Source organism: Phocoena sinus, chromosome 11 (genome assembly GCF_008692025.1).
Source record: "Phocoena sinus isolate mPhoSin1 chromosome 11, mPhoSin1.pri, whole genome shotgun sequence".
Taxonomy (NCBI): Eukaryota; Metazoa; Chordata; class Mammalia; order Artiodactyla; family Phocoenidae; genus Phocoena; species Phocoena sinus.
The window spans coordinates 38,836,786-38,850,705 of record NC_045773.1 but is presented as its reverse complement, the minus strand read 5'-3'; the positions used below and the strand labels follow the sequence as shown (position 1 = coordinate 38,850,705).

Genomic DNA, 13,920 nt, shown 5'->3' with positions numbered 1-13,920 from the left:
CTTCCCTAGGTGGGTTCCAGTGTCATGGGAAGACCTGGGTCTGACCTGTGTTCTCCCTGTGCCATCGTTATACTATGTGAGCAAATCAGATATGGCCCCTGCTGTCACTATTCTGAGAATTGAATGAAGAAGGAAAGGTATAGTGGGAGGTTAATTGGATAATGGAGGACTAAGTTGGGTGGGTTTCCCAAGGAAGCAGCATTTAGCGGGCTGGGAACTGAAGGGCGAGAGGGAGTTGGAAAAAACTCTACTTAACAAATGCTCATGAGTAATTTTTTTGTGTGTGCCAGGCAGAGAAGGTGGACCTGATTCATGGGCAGCTGTCATGAGCTGCCTAGAACACAAGAGCCATGTGATGGCAGTTGTGGCTCAGGCAAGTTAATCTGGTGAACCAGGCTTCAAGTCCTGGCTCTGCCCCTTACTTGGTATGGACTTCAGTTTTTGCATGTCGTAAAGGGGACATTAGCTATTCAGCAGGGTTGCTGTGACGTAGGGTCACTTACCATCCTTAAGGTGTTGCAGCATCCAGAACATGATTACTCCTTGTTATGGCACTTTAGTGTAGGGTAAACCATGGTAATTGAAGGGTAGTCTTTGTGGAATGCTTAGTCTGTGCATACATTGGGCTGAGTGGCTGATGCATCACTTTCAGTTCATCCTGACAGTAGCCCTTTGAGGTCAGTGACACATGGTCCCCATTTCATTGATGAGAAAACAAGCTTAGGCAGCACCTGGAGGCCAACTTGAGCTCATGTCACAGAATCAGAGTGGAGCCAGCGACTGCCACAGCCACTACGACTCTGAGAAGGACTGGGGCTTGGAAGGCAGGAGGGAGAACAACTCCAGTAACACTCCTGGGTATTCCATGTGGTGCCAGTGCTGCTGAGTAGCATTGATGTGTTTTGTGAGGGGGCCAGGACATATGGGAGAAACTTTCTAGAGGATCCAGAATTGTGGGTCTGGGGCTCTGATGAGAATTTCAACACAGGAGTCCTTGTCCTGGTGAGGATTGATCAGATATACTGGGTTGAGGGTAAGTTTCTGCGTTTCCAAGCCCTTTTTCTCAGCTGTGCACCAGTTTTTAATTCCTTCAGTATCTGCTGTCCGTGTGGTCTGGGCCCCAAACTATACTGTCTACCTCCTGTCCTGTTTCAGAGCTGTTGTATCTTTAGAGCAGGGTTTACTATTGGTTGAAATCTGCACCCCAGTCAGTGACATCAGAATTTTGGGGGTGGGACTCAGGCATCAGCTCCGTTCCCTGCCCAGGTGATTCTAATGTGCAGCCAGGGTCTAGAGCCACCGCTCCAGAGCTTAGGAGAGCTTGTATCCTTGGTTGAAGTAAGAAACTTAGCCTGCTCACGAAGGCAGAACTGGGTATTCAAAAGGTGCTGATGTCAAAAAGAGTCATGTACCACAATGTTCATTGCAGCTCTATTTACAATAGCCAGGACACGGAAGCAACCTAAGTGTCCATCAACAGATGAATGGCACATATATACCATGGACTATTACTCAGCCATAAAAAGAAACGAAATTGAGTTATTTATGGTGAGGTGGATGGACCTAGAGACTGTCATACAGAGTGAAGTAAGTCAGAAAGAGAAAAATACCATATGCTAACACATATATATGGAATCTAAAAAAAAATGGTTCTGAAGAACCTAGGGGCAGGACAGGAATAAAGACGCAGACCTACTAGAGAATGGACTTGAGGACACGGGGAGGGGGAAGGGTAAGCTGGGACGAAGTGAGAGAGTGGCATGGACATATATACACTACCAAATGTAAAATAGATAGCTAGTGGGAAGCAGCCACATAGCACAGGGAAATCAGCTAGGTGCTTTGTGACTACCTAGAGGGTTGGGGTAGGGAGGGTGGGAGGGAGACGCAAGAGGGAAGAGATATGGGGATATATGTATATGTATAGCTGGTTCACTTTGTTATAAAGCAGAAACTAACACACCATTGTAAAGCAATTATACTCCAATAAAGATGTTAAAAAAACAACAACAACAAAAGGTGCTGATGAACCTGCCCATTAGATCAAAGCTCATCTGAGGAAGATGGTCAACCAGGAAACAAGCTTTAGGTGGCCTTAATGGCCAGTGCATGAGAAAGGGGGTGCCTTCTGTTTCCCTCTTCCTGAGAATTCTCATGCCTGATGCTGTAAATGTCTAGCTGTTTTTGAAGTGGAAAGGAATGGACTTTGGTATAGTGCCATATTGCGGAAAAACTGATTTGTGTTTAACTCTCCAACTAAATGTTTGTTGAGCACCTGTTCCATTGAGGGGCTGGGCCGGATGTGGGAGTAAGCATTCCAAGTTAATTGGAGCATGATCGCGCTGTAGCAACACCTGCGGCTCTGTGGCTCTGTGTGGAGGAGAACGCGCTGTGCGCATAACCCGTTAAATGAGTGGCAGGGATTGGGCATGCTTGGATAGAAGGGAAAGCACTCTTGGAGTGGTAAAGGAAGGTCAGTCTCTCAGGAGAGGAGGAGAGGAGGACTTGGACCCTAGTTCTGAAGATAAGCAGAGAACCTGAGGGTTCAGTAGACATCTCTGCTCTGGGCAGTGATGCAATGTCCTAACTTATGGAGGAGTAGAGCCCTCCTATCCCTTCCTATCCCAGTGGTCTTGGATGAACAGACCGGTCTGGAAAGTAGAGGTCACACTCTGAGGACTCAGCTTTCCCTGATGGTGCTTCACTCTTCTCCACCCTGGCCAGGCCCTGCTGTCTAGTCCCCACTGCATCAGCCTGAGCTCAGGACCTAGGTGAATTAGACCCTATTCCAGCTCTCAGGAGACACCCAGTCTAGTGGGGAAAGTTTTTACTGAGAAACAAGAGAAGCTCCTATTATTATTATTATTGGCTATGCTGCGAGGCATGTGGGATCTTAGTTCCCCGACCAGGGATTGAACCTGGGCCACAGCAGTGAAAGCACCTAATTCCTAACCACTGGACTACCAGGGAATTCCCACATATCATTTTTCTTGAGACTAGTGCTCTAAAAGGAAGCATTTTCATTTTTATGGTGTTCTTCATTTGTGAAGAGATTGAAACACAAATGGAATGGAGTTGGAGTTAAAGAGCAGATGGTGGAAGGTAGGATGATACGTGATATTGAGTAGATGGCCAAAAAATTTTTTTTTAATTTTTATTTATTTATTTTTGGCTGCATTGGGTCTTCGTTGTCGCGCGCGGGCTTTCTCTAGCTGCGGCGAGCGGGGGCTACTGTTTGTTGTGGTGTGCAAGCTTCTCATTGCAGTGGCTTCACTTGTTGTGGAGCACGGGCTCTAGGCACATGGGCTTCAGTAGTTGTGGCTCTTGGGCTGTAGAGCGCAGGCTCAGTAGTTGTGGTGCATGGGCTTAGTTGCTCCATTGCATGTGGGATCTTCCCAGCCCAGCGCTCGAACCCCCATCCCCTGCAATGGCAGGCAGATTTTTAACCACTGCGCCACCAGGGAAGCCCTAGATGGTCATAATTTGTTGAATACAAATCATCAAGGAAATATAATTCCTATTGTATGTTTCTTTGTTAGAGTAAGGTGCTTATGGAAAAAGAAAAGGAATAATTGCAGAAGTATTATTTAATTTGCCATTTGCCTAAATTATCTCTGTTCATGCTGTTGATTATAATTATAGCTGGTGTTATTTCATTCCATATTTGCCTAGAAAACAAGGTTTCTAAGAACATAGATTTATAAAATTATTTTTTAAAAATTCTGTCGGCCAAAAAATTGCTGTTGGTCCATTGCACCCGGTGTTGCTCTGCTCTCTTGAGTGCTGCGACCTCTGATAGTCACTGACCTCTTTCCTGTTCCATCCCCAGAGGACAGCCACACCTGAAGTTCTGTTGGGCAGGACCACTGCTTTCCTATTGAGGTGTAGATGAAGTTAGAATATGTTCATTCTCCTTGAGAATGATTTGGACGTGGGACTTCCCTGGTGGTCCAATGGTTAAGAATCTGCACTCCCAATGCAGGGGGCCTGCGGTTCGATCCCTGGTCAGGGAACTAGTTCCTGCATGGTGCAACTAAGAGCCTGCATGCCTCAACTAAAAGAACCCACGTGCCACAACTAAAGGTCCGGCATGCCGCAATGAAGATCCCGTGTGCCACAACTAAGACCCGGCGCAGCCAAATAAATAAGTAAGTAAATAAATAAATAAAATATTTTTTTAAAAAAGAGAATGTTTTGGACATGATTCCTTTAAAGCCTTTTGTGTCACGGCCCATAATAAGTGCTGTGCGCTAACCATGTACAGGCCTTGGTGCCCAGGTGCTACACTCGTTGCTGTGGGTCATCCAGCAGGATATGAGCTACAAAGAAGTAACCAGTACCAGACAAAGAAGTAACCAGTACCAGACAGGACTGCACACCAGTCCTGTTTGAGGTGCTCACTGAAGCTTAGATTCCTGTTGAGGTTGAGGCCTTGTCACTTCCTTGCTCCGTGGTCAGTGTCAAATTCAAGTACTTAATAGTTAGTCTGTAAAAGCAAAAGATAGCTGAGATCCTTGGATGCATTGCAAGTAATCCAAAAAACATATGCAAGCTTTAAGGTAGTCTTCTTTGAACTAACTGCAGTTGTTTACAGGGTGGACTCTCTCAGAAACTGTGGCTCAAGTTTGCAGCTGCACTAATGCTTGGGGTACGAGAGGTGGAAACTCTGGTGTCGAGAGCCTGCTGGGTGACTTCCTGCTTCGTAGCCTTTCTGCAGGTAGAGAGCTGGAGTAACTTTTTGAGGCGTCTGTAGATTATGAGTTTATAAAGAGAGCTTGACTTGAAAACAAAAAAAACTCCAGCTCTCTAGATAAATGCTACTGGTAATTTACTTATTTTTAGTTCTTTGTCACAGAGAATTCTGGATTTTCTTCTAATCATTTGCTGAATATAGCAGGTAATGATCTAAGGCTGGCAAAGGACTGGAGGGCTGCTCTCTCCTTTGGGATGAGAAGCATCTCCGAGGAGCTCATGGCTCCATTTGCTCCCCCTCCAGTTCTGAGTCAGGTTGATGGGTGAGACATCTACTTGGGTAATAATAGTCAGCAAAATCCCGAAAAGGATCCGACTGCTGTTTTTGTGGCCATTTCCTTAATCCAGTAAGAAATATCTCCAGCCTAGCATGTCTTGCTGCCTTAGGATGAACAGCTTGACAAGAGTGTGGAAGGCACTCTCTCCAGTCCCTGTTGGTTGTTGCCCTGTCTTGTCTCTGCATCTCCCACTCCCCCATACAGAAATCTATGTAGGGACAGAGACCAAATCCTGTTTTATCAGTCAGGCTTTACAGGGCAGCTTGGTCTGAGAAGATAGAATCAGAGCTCCATCTAGTTTACTCACACTTTCTCTTCTGCCTGTGACCATTCTGCCTTCCTGTCCCTTTACTGACCAAGGAAGTTCTGAGGGGTAAGCAGCGGCTATCCCTATGGTTCTGTGAGGGGCCAGCCTGTTAGGAGGACTGTTGCCATGAATTCCTCACAGTGTCATCTTTATCCCTGTGTGAGATAAATGCAGAGGTTCCTGACTCTTGATTAGATCTGTTATTAAGACCACAGAACTTAACAAGATTCATTGGATTGGTATACAATGAGAAGACATAACATAAACTTGTCATTTACAGAAGAGGTCTTTTAAGTAGTTAGCTCCCAGCACAAATGATTTACATAGAGCCTGGGAAGGGCAGGGTGCCTCTGTGCTCTCATTAGAAGCCAGTTGAAGATTCCTGTGAAAAGAAGATAGAGTATCTGAAGAATTAAGCTGTGGGCTGGTGGGAATCTTTGTTCATTTGGGCTATGGGAGTCTATTTGTGCCTGACGGGCCCAGCTTGGAAATTCAGACGATCTTGGCTCTGTTAGGAAGAAGAAAACAACACCTTCGAGCATCAGGAGATGCTGGCCACTACTGAAAAGTACTTGATAGCTGCTACTTTCTCCCCAGTACTTGGGAGTATGTAAATTGTAGCTGTACCCATTTGATAAGACAGACGATCCTCTGCATTTGTCCTTCCCTTATGTGTATTTGCTTTTAATTTTTAATCCTTGGGTTCTAAAAATCAGGAACTAATTTCCAAATAATTACTACTGAGTGGAAACATACTTTTTCCTTTGTGCTAAGGAAGTGATCAAAGCCTGCAGGAAGAGAAGGTAGAACCAGTGGGAGGTGAGGACAAGGGCATCTTCAAGGATTTCTTCAGTTGTGTTATACCTGGGTTTAAATCTGTTGTGGCAGACAGTGACTGGGGATCTCCTGGAGCTTTGAGGAGGGGGAAAGCACTTGGGAGTAATACATTTCCTCCATCTTACTTGGTGTAGAGGTACCTGAACTGGATGTATTGTATTTCTCTGAATCAGTGCTGTGATCCTTGAAGAGCAGCCCCATATCCTCTACTGGGGAAGGCCAGCAATGCAGAAGTTGCTGGGATTGGCCCAGGAGCTTTGCCTTCACCAGTTCACTGGGAGCTGGTACTTTCAGGTGCCACTCTAGGCCTGATTCCGAGGTCACGCATGGCATGACCTTCTGCTCAGCATTGGCCTTGTTCACTGCTTCACTGTCTGGTCATAGAGTGGCTGTGGCTTTGCAGAGCAGGGGTTCCAAGAGTCTGCAAGGCCATCTTTTGGCCCTTTTGCTCCAGCCTTTGGAAACACAGCCCTAAGACCTACCAGAGAAGTTTACGATTATTTAGATTTTGCAGCTGTAGCAAGGCTGAGGTAGGTAGAAGGGCGAATCAGAGCCATATGTGGGAGGGAAGGAATTATGCTAGCAAGAAAGTCTGAGCAAAGGGAGTGGGTGCTAGTTGTGTCTTGTCCTTCTATAAACAAGGTTTGTTGATCTGGCAATTTCTGGCATGGTTGAAATGTTCTTGATGGTTGGGTCTTAAGAATGTGGCCCCAAAAAGAATGTGGCCAAAAGCAGGTCACAGCTTTAAACACTGAAGGCTAGTATTTGCCTAGATAAACACTCAGAACAATGGCACCTTACAGTGAAAGTGCAAGAGCTCCCAGTCATGTGAGCTAGGATACCCCTGTCTGGCTCCTGAGGCCTGTATTGTGAGGTTGCTGGCAGGATCAAGGGCTGCAGTAATGGGGGGCCTGAGTAGGGAGCTGGGAGTGGCTGTGGCCACCCCAGTATTTCATCTCATTCCTCTTTTCTGGAGTCTGATTAGCCAGTTAGGTCAGGAAGGCCAGCAGTCAACAATCTTTTTCTAACCTTAATTCATTCAAGTCAGATTAGCATATTAGTTTTGAGCTGTGGTACTTATTTTTAGTCTTTTGTAGTATAATGGAAAAAATATCAGAAAGCTCAGCTTTTAACTTCAAAGTGTGAAATCAGATGATTTTTTGCTTTGTGCTTGGTGAATCATTGTGGGGATTTAGGGGAAACCCCGTTGCTATTCCCTGATATCTGAGTGCCTGCTTGGTGCTAGGCATCAGTTGGGGAAGAGGGCAGCAGAGCATATGTGGCGTCAGACCCCTGCAGTGGACCTTTTCTCTCTCCTTTCCTCTCTGGGCAACCCTTGGCGTTCAGCCTTGACCCGACAGATAATTGACCATTCTGCCCTCACAGTGTAGTCCCAACTCTACCTTTGTACTGAGATGAAGAAGGGGTTGGATAGCCAGAGGAAGTTTGGGGAGTCAGAACGCAACTTTTATTTTCTAGTAAGCACCTACTTGGAAGACACTTATATAAGTATTTAGTTTATTACCTCTTGTGTTTTAGTAATGTATGTAAATCTTAATTGACTATTTTTGTATGAAATTTGGGAAGACTACATGCATAGCAAATGAAGCTTCACACCTAGTACAGGGTAGGTAGTCGGTAAATATACACTGAAGTGTTAACTATTGTTGGGCTCTCTTGAGATAATTGTAATTTACTTTAATTGGGTTCTTGGATGCCGCAAGGGTATGCAAATGTAGTAACTCATTCCCACTTGTATTCTGCTGAGTCTGGCCACCCACCTCTCACACTTACTCCCCTACTTCCACCCCACCTCCAAGTCCAGCTGCTGCAGCCAGATGGACAGTTAGGCCTGGTCCTTGTCTTTGGGCTCAGTTTATCCTTTTCCAGCCTCAGTTCCCTACCTGGGCATCGATGATTAGAAGACTGGACTTAAGCCTTATAAGTTTTTTCCGAAGTCTAATTGGTGTGACACTTGAGTAATGTGGGTTTTAAAAAAATATTTATAATTGTAGTAAAATATACATAACGTAAAATATGCCTCCTTAACCATTATATTTTTTAAAAATTGTGGTAAACAAAACAACATAAAACATAACCATCTTAACTGTTTTAAGTGTGCAGATGAGTACTGAGTAATGTTTAACAGCAGCATATGGAGTTCAGTGGAGTGTAGAAGGAACTGTTTTTCAGTGAGCTTTATCACATAAGATGTTAAAATTCTACTCAGGCTAAAAACCACGGTCCAGTGGAGAAATGGCCTTTCAGCCCTGGCTTCTGAACCTTGTCTTTCTTCCCTTCCTCTAGGATGTGTTTGCACCTGAGTGAGTTTGTACCCAGGTAGAAAGCCTTTACTTCCTTCCTGCCTTTGTTGAGAAAACCAAACCACCGTCAGCAGAAATCATTGCTCTTCTGGGACCTCTGCTTTTTGTATCTGTGATAACAGAGTTTCCAAGAGTTTTCCAAGTGAGAAAAGCATTCAAATAGCTTTTGTGTTTGATAGACTGTTGAGTAGTGCTTGTTTCTCACAGGTGGTAATTTTTTTCTTCCAAATATTTTTACTTTTAAATATCTTGCTGTGTATGTGGCCCTGGACTCTTGGTGGGTTCCCAAGCTCCCTGATGGTGTCTTCACCAGGCTGCCCCCACACCTCTGATGATACTCCCACAGAACACAGGCCAGAGAGGAACTTGCTTTGTGTCAGGGAAACCTCATCTGCCTCCTGAGCAGTGAACGATTTTAGGGTGACACCTTGCATCTTCACCAGTGACTTGGCTCAACACCTTCCTCATCTGACCCCAAGGTGTGAAAAAGTCCTGTTTTAAACTCAAAGCAGAGCAATCTGCCTGTCTTTTTGGTGTTTGAAGCCCAAGTAAACAATGACTTCACACTATTGTTTTCCATTGTGTTGAGTACATCCTGTTGGCCATCAGATTGAGCAGTTTTAAACCGGTTAACCCTCTAGAATTTTTAGATTAATATTAGACTGACATTTAACATTTACTTTTAACTTCTGAGTGTCTGGACAAAAGCCTTTTTGCTAGATGGAACCTAAAGTGATTGTTTCAGTTAAGATTATTCCTTTTGATCATTTAAAACAAGGTCATGGAATTTTATTAGTTTTGTTTTAAGAAGAAAATCCCATTTTCCTTAAGTGTTTTAATTACATCGTGAATGGTAGCAGTTTGACAGTTTAAATACTATTTTTAGGTAATATAGCTATTAGAGATTTAGGGGTTCCTGTGAGTGGTGGGCTGGGCTGCCTCTGCTTCGTTTTGTATGGTTAATAATGGGTTGAATCCCACAACTTTTCCTTCATTCTTAGAGAATAAAAACTAGTAGGGAGCCATTCTTTCAGAGTTTTTAGTTAAGATACTTTAAAGTTTCAGTCTCTGTAGGTTTTTCTGCACCTGAGGAAGTGTTAAGTTTACTACAAATTGAGTTAGTGTCGTGTATGCATTTGTTCCACGTGTTTTTTGAGTGGAAAGTTTTATTGACTGAGCCTACTCCATGCATGCGGCACTCATTAGCTCTGGGAGGTAGCCAGTGCTGGAACAGAGCTACTTCTCTCCTGGGGCTGGAATTCCAGAGGGAATCTTCTAGTTCCCAGGGATCCAAGTCTGTCTGGACAGGGTAGAGTCACAAGGCGCTCGCAGGCCTCTCCTCTCCCCGCCCCAACCCCAAACGTGCTTCATTTGCATATAGATAGGGATTAGTGACAGGAGGGAGCCGGGAAGGATTCTTTCCTCAGATGTCTGGGGTCCTCACCTACCACTGTATAATGCTTTGGAGTCTCTGGTTGTGTCCCTGCCGATTGATCTGGTAAACTATTTATTTATTTTTTATAAACTTATTTATTTTATTTGTTTATTTTTGGCTGCGTTGGGTCTTCGTTCAAGCGGGGGCTACTCTTTGTTGCAGTGCGAGGGCTTCTCATTGTGGTGGCTTCTTTTGTTGTGGAGCACTGACTGCAGGTGCTTGGACTTCAGTAGTTGTGGCTCGGGGGCTCTGGAACGCAGGCTCAGTAGTTGTGGCTCATGGGCTTAGGTGCTCTGCGGCATGTGGGATCTTCCTGGACCAGGGCTCAAACCCAAGTCCCTTGCATTGGCAGGCGGCTTCTCAACCACTGCGCCACCAGGGAAGCCCTGATCTGGTAAACTTTAAATACACCTGCCTCCAGGGCAGATTTTATGTATTTTGTTTTACAAAGAGCACCACCTTTTGGGCACTGCTGAAAACTTGGCTTTTTATTTCTGCCCATCACTGAAGAGTCCCCAGTATCACAGTTGGAGAAAGGAAGTACGCCCATTTTTCACATTGTATGCCATGGCTTGTTGAGCAAGTGTTCAGAACGCCAGGGGCTTCCCCAAGGCTCTGGGAAGGTCCCTCTTCACAGAGTTGGCTTTTGCTGGGGTCTGGAGCAGTGCCGAGCTCAGACTTAGTGGTGGACATTGCACTGGGGATTGGCACAGAGGAATGAGTTACCCATTCCCACTACCCATTTCTCAGCAGGAGAGCTTCAGCAGTGTCAATCAGCCAAACAGTGGTGAGTTCAGCTGAGACATATTCTTGGCCTACCCTTAGCACTTGCTGGTATTCCAGAGGGTGTAATGTGAGTGTGCATGTGCAGTGTTGAAATGAATGGCTGTGTCAGGAAGACTTTTGACATAGTCTTTTCTCTGGTTCCTCAGCACCTTCTCCTCCCACCATCTTCTGGCCACAGGCTCTGTGTGACCATGGTTGAGTGTTACCTCTCTTTAGGCCTTGGTTCTGAAAACTGAGGAGGAGGATCTCTGTAGTGCCTCCATCTCTGGATGACCAAGTGTGTGAGTATGAGACTATGTGGAAAGCCTTCCAAAGGGACGTCCTAATAGTGGAGTTTGGATGCAGCCTGACAAGTTCCTAGCATAGGGAGACATGACCGTTGTTTATAGGAAGCCAGTATTAGAAAGACACAAGGCTGCTTTTTGCCAGTTTGCAAAAAGATCTTTTCTTCCCAGAACATGGAAAACCAACACATAGCAGCAGTTGGAGTTGTGCCGTGGACAATGCCTGCTTGCTAAATGCAGAGCACTTAGTCATGCCCATGAAACAGATACCCCGTGTCGTCATATGTCCACAGATAGCATACTGAGCTTATGTTCCTGGTAGGACAGGGTGTGTCTCATACTGTTGCTGTTTTCAAATAAGCTGAGAATTTTTAAATGGAGAATCAGATTAGAAAAGCAAAAGATCAACTGGATCTAATAAGTAGAAAAGTAAGTACACAAAAGAGTAAGAGTGTCAGAAGAAGATTAAAAAAAAAAGAAATGGGGCTTCCCTGGTGGCGCAGTGGTTGAGAGTCTGCCTGCTGATGCAGGGTACACGGGTTCGTGCCCTGGTCCGGGAGGATCCCGCGTGCCGCGGAGCGGCTGGGCCTGTGAGCCATGGCCGCTGGGCCTGCGTGTCCGGAGCCTGTGCTCTGCGGCGGGAGAGTCCACAGCAATGAGAGGCCTGTGTACTGCAAAAAAAAAAAAAAAAAAAAATGTCCTGTATCCTCTCCATTCATTTATTATGTGTGTGCTTGGCATACATCAGTGATTGCAACAGGTGCTTTCCTGCCCTTCCTTTCTACAACTTACAGTCTTGTGGAGTGTTGGTTGAGCTGAGCCATTCACTAAATAATAGTCAATATGTATAAGAAAGGAAAAGTTATAGAAAGTACTATGCAACAGTAAAGAAAACAATAAAGTTACAATTTAAGATAGTATAAAACAAAAGACCTAGAATATTTAAAAAATTAAGTGATAAACTATAAAAGGGGTACAAAAGCACAGACAATTAAAAAAATGGGAGATATTAAAAAAAAACAAAACAGAAAAGGGCTTGAAGAAAAAACTTAAATTTGGGGGCAGTTTATAAGGATCTGAGGAGAAGACCTCCACCCAGGATACAGAGAACACCAGGTGTTGAAGAACTGGGTGTTTCCTTCCTTGCCTTTCCTGGTAGAGGACCTCACAAAGGTCACTGGGAGTTAAGTGGAACTGTTGCCTGCAGGACCTCAGCTTCTAAGTCCGTGATCATTTGGTGTCCCGCTTGAGAAGTGTGGCACTTAACACTGCTGGCAAGTCTGGTGGGAAAAAGTGTTTTTCATGTTGCTTTAATTTTCGTTCCTTGATTACTAGTGAGGTTGAGCATCTTTTTTTATGTTTATTGCTTTCAGGTTTTCTTTTCTGTGAATTACTTGTTTGTTATCTCTTCAACCCATTTTTACTGTTTTAGGGCACTTGATATATTTTGATAGGGATCCTTTAGCTAACATATGCACTGAAAAAGCTCTCTCCCAGGCTGTGGTTGGTCCTTTTTATTTTCTTTATGGTATCCTTTATTGTACAGAAATTTAAAATTCTAATTCAAATTTTTTTTTTTAGGTTAAAACATTTTTTTGGAAATAATTGTGGATTCACATGCAGTTGTTAAAAATAATACTGAGAGATCCTGTATGCCCTTTACTCAGTTTCCCCCCATGATAACATCTTAAATAATAGTACAATATCACAACCAGGATATTGACATTGATACTATCAAATTACAGAACATTTTCATCACCACAAGGATCTGTCACGTTGCCCTTTCATAGCCACATCTTCCCCTCATGTCCTAACTTCCTCTTTATTTCCTGGCAACCACTAATCTGTTTTCTGTTTCTATAATTTTGTCACTTCAAGAGTGTTATATAAATGGGGACTTCCCTGGTGTTCCAGTGGTTAAGGATCCGGGCTTCCACTGCAGGGAACACGAGTTCAATCCCTGGTCAGGGAAGTAAGATCCTGCATGCTGCGCAGTGTGGCCAAAAAAAAATTTTTTTAAATAAATTTATTTATTTTTGGCCACGTTGGGTCTTTGTTGCTGTGCGCGGGCTTTCTCTAGTTGAGGCGAGCAGGGGCTACTCTTCGTTGTGGTGCGCGGGCTTCTCATTGCGGTGGCTTCTCTTGTTGCGGAGCGCGGGCTCTAGGCGTGTGGGCTTCAGTAGTTGTGGTGCATGGGCTCAGCAGTTTTGGCTTGCAGGCTCTAGAGTGCCGGCTCAGTAGTTGCGGCACACAGGCTTAGTTGCTCCGCGGCATGTGGGGTCTTCCTGGACCAGGGCTCGAACCCGAGACCCCTGCATTGGCAGGCGGATTCTTAACCACTGTGCCAGCAGGGAAGCCCTGTGGCCAAAATTTTAAAATAATTAATTAATTAATTTAAAAATTAATGTTATATAAATGAAATCATATACTGTGTAACCATTTGGGATTAACATTTTTCACACCACATAATTCCCTTGAGGTTCGTCCAAATTGTTGAGTGTGTCAATTCAAAAGTTCATTCCTTTTTATTGCTCACTAGTATTCCATGGTATGGATGTACCTACCACAGTTTAACCATTCATCTGTTGAAGGGACATCTGGTTTGTACCATTTGTTGAAAATGGTTGTACCATTTGTTGTACCATTTGTTTCTCCCCCATTTAATTGCTTTGTACCTTTGTCAAAAATCAGTTGAGCATTCTTGTTTAGGTCTATTTCTGGATTCTGTATTCTGTGCCATTGATTTATGTGTTTGTCCCTCCACCAATACAGTCTCTTTTTAAAAAATATTTATTTTCCTTATTTTTTTTTTTGGCTGCGTCGGGTCTTAGTTGCAGCACACAGGATCTTTGTTGAGGCATGCAGGATCTTTTTGTTACAGCACGTGGTCTGCTCAGGTTTCTCTAGTTGTGGCACT

At 44.3% G+C, this 13,920-nt stretch overlaps 1 protein-coding gene across 4 annotated transcripts in view; it reads left to right on the top strand.

Moving 5' to 3' along the window:
• The window catches only part of DAG1 (dystroglycan 1), a 63,938-nt gene that overhangs the window by 22,047 nt on the left and 27,971 nt on the right, over nucleotides 1–13,920 (top strand). Inside the window, exon 1 of one of the 4 annotated variants that reach the window (XM_032648591.1) lies at nucleotides 4,117–4,148. The exons of the other annotated variants lie outside the window; for them this stretch is intronic. The gene's annotated coding sequence lies outside the window, so the exon portion shown is untranslated. Of the gene's footprint in view, nucleotides 1–4,116; nucleotides 4,149–13,920 lie in introns of those variants that run through there. 4 annotated transcript variants of the gene reach the window in all.